Source organism: Odontomachus brunneus, unplaced genomic scaffold (assembly GCF_010583005.1).
Source record: "Odontomachus brunneus isolate Ranch 3 - 2012 unplaced genomic scaffold, Obru_v1 Obru_scaffold_257, whole genome shotgun sequence".
Taxonomy (NCBI): Eukaryota; Metazoa; Arthropoda; class Insecta; order Hymenoptera; family Formicidae; genus Odontomachus; species Odontomachus brunneus.
In genome coordinates this window covers 126,545-126,869 of record NW_022639707.1, presented here as the reverse complement: position 1 = coordinate 126,869, position 325 = coordinate 126,545, and positions in this window count along the sequence as shown.

Below are 325 nucleotides of genomic sequence, written 5' to 3'. Positions count from 1 at the left end.
ATATATATATATATATATATATATATATATATATATATATATATATATATATAAAGATGTTAATAAAAATATTGATCATAAATTTCACACTATCTCTAAGATATAATTTCTTTGTGTAACATGTTACTATTATATTGAATTCATTAATTTATTTAATAACAACACTATTATCATCAAATAAACATATTTCTGCTTCATATTTTTAAAATACTAAAATATACGCTACATTGTAATATTGCAGCAATATTCTGCAATATTAGCTCTGGAATATTATATTTATAATATTGATACAATATTTCTGCAATATTAGTTATAGAATAATATA